Source organism: Tupaia chinensis, unplaced genomic scaffold (assembly GCF_000334495.1).
Source record: "Tupaia chinensis unplaced genomic scaffold, TupChi_1.0 Scaffold149964_2, whole genome shotgun sequence".
Taxonomy (NCBI): Eukaryota; Metazoa; Chordata; class Mammalia; order Scandentia; family Tupaiidae; genus Tupaia; species Tupaia belangeri.
In genome coordinates, this window is record NW_006209806.1 from 726,803 (window position 1) to 729,310 (window position 2,508).

A 2,508-nucleotide genomic window follows, 5' to 3' on the forward strand; every position below is an offset into this window, starting at 1 on the left:
CTCGGCTTTCCCTCCGCGCAGGCGCGCCGGGGAGGGAGGCGGACGTGCGGGGAAGTGACACAATTTAGAGGCGGGAACCGGCTGGTCGTTAGGGCAACTGACCTCTGCGACCTAATGGAGGCCGGAAATCAGAACAGACTTGACCGCTAGAGCGGGAACAGAGCGGTGCATGGTGGGACGGAGGCGGACTCCCGCGGGTCGGCCGGGCGGACCACGTGGTGCGGAGCCCGCCACGTGACAGCGAATGGGCGTCGCTGTCGTGCGCTCGGCCTGCTTGTGCGTCCGCGCGCCCGCCCGTCCACCCACCCCACAGTGCGCTCTTTCACTCGGTCTGCGAGATGGCAAGGGACACGGTTGTGTGTGCAGGGAAGGTGCCTGACCCTTACCCTACAGTTACTGCGAAGTAACCACGGAGCTCTCCGCGCCTCGTCGGGGGCAGACAGGCTGCAGTCTCCGCGTTTCCCATCGAATGGCAAGCGCGGTGGAATAAACGTGGGGTGTGCGTGATGGCGGGGCGCCAGGGGGGCTGGGGCCCACCTGGCTAAGATGTGACCTCGGAGGATGAGAAAAGCCAGAGAACGGCTGAGACAAAGACGGACATACAGTGAAGCTTGATGTTGTCCAAAAGAACTAAAAATGCAGAAGTTAGCAGGAAGAAGAATTGATTGGCCTCACGAAGAAGAGGGAACAAGGGTAACGGGAAGGGGTCTGCCGCGGTGCAGAAGGGACGGGGCTGAGCAACTTGCTGGCCGCCACCACGGTGTGGAGCAGGACTCCTGATCAGCCCAAGGGAGGCTGCAGACCTGCAATCATTCTGAGAAAGACCGCCCTGTGAAAGCCGCTCTCTCCCTCTTAGTTCTCCAGCCCGCAATGTGCACGTTGGGCTTGGTTTTATAGATTTTTGCCGTAGGGCTGCTGCTGTCACAGAGAGAGAGAGAGAGAGAGACAGAGGGGAAGTGAGAGGTCACACGCCTTCTCACCCCTGAGACAGCCACGCTACAATCCTCTCTTCTCCCGTGATTCTGGGCAGAGTTTCAAGGTGCCAGGTGCAGACTTGAACCATGGTCCCACTATGTGAGAGTCCGGCACCTTAACCACCATGCCACTTGCTGGCCTCTAGAGTGTGTGTTGGAAAAAATTGGTGGCACAGTGGTTTAGACAGCTGCATCCCACCTAGTTTGCCTCCCAGACTGTTGGCTTGGAAAACATGCTGGGCGTGTGTGTATTCCCAAAGATCCCCAAAGGAAAGTGAATGGGAAGGGATTGCCGTGTGACTGCTCCCCTGGGGGTGCTTCCTCGCTCTCCTTCTCTCTGTCTCCAGAGTAGACAAACCCTCTTGCAAACACACAAATAAAGTAGCAATCTCTTTTCTGGCTAAACTTTTTTTTAAGTTTTAGAGGAGCCAGCAGATAGCATGGTAGTTGGGGTGCTGGATTCCCACAGCTGGCCATGGTTTGAGTCCTGGACCTGGCATTTTGGAAATCACACCCGGCATGTGTGCGTGCGTGCCCAAAATCCCAAGAGGAGAACGAAGGAGAAGATACTGCAGCATGGCCATCCCCCCTTGGGGAGTGAGTTCTCACTTTCCCTCTCTCTCTCTGCAAGCATACGTGCCCTATGTACCTAAAGACATATATTCCAAGAATGTTTGTAAATAAGTTAAAGAAATGATTGTTGGACAAACGTAGTAAATCATAGTATTCATTTTTAAAAAGTTTTATTTACTCCCCTCTTCCACGAGCTAGAGAGATAGCCCCCCCAATTGGGTCTTGACTCCATGACCCACCCCCAGCCTCCATCACACATGGACTGTGGGCACACGCATACTGGCTACTCGGGAAGTTCAGGGAAGCGAACCCAGAAGCCACCCCGCTCAGCCCCCAGAGCCTCAGCTTGCTTCTACACCACCACCCAGCCCCTCGTCATCCGATAGATGTTTCCCCGGAGCGCTGCAGAGAGGGAAAATAACTCCTCTAAGATAACAAAGAACTGACCACTGCAGGAGTTAACAGAGATGTGTTCCTAACGCACTTTCACCTGCTGAAAACACACGTGTTGGGGCCGGCAGGTGGCGTGGTGGGAGGCGCTGGACTCCCACGTGGGCGACCGCGGTTCACGCCGGACCTGGCGGCTTGCTCTCTTGCTTTGTTTTCCTCGCTCTCAGTCTGACCCTCTAAAATGAGCTAAGTAAATAGAGTTAAATAAAAAATAATTCTTAAAAAACAAACAAACAAACCACACGCACATGTGAGGGTTTGGCAGGTGGTGTGGTGGTTGGGAGGCTGGACTCCCACATGGCCAGTCATGTTCAAGTGCTAGACCTGGTGGCTTGTTTTCTCCCTTCCTTTCTCTCTCCCTCTCTTTCTCTCTCTCTCTCTGGTGGGCACATGTACCTTACAGGAAACTTAAAAAAAAGTAAATTTAAAAAACATTACAAATAATTATTGTATTCAATTTTTATTTATTCGTTTTAAAATTTGACCAGAGAGACGCAGAGAAAGTGAGAAA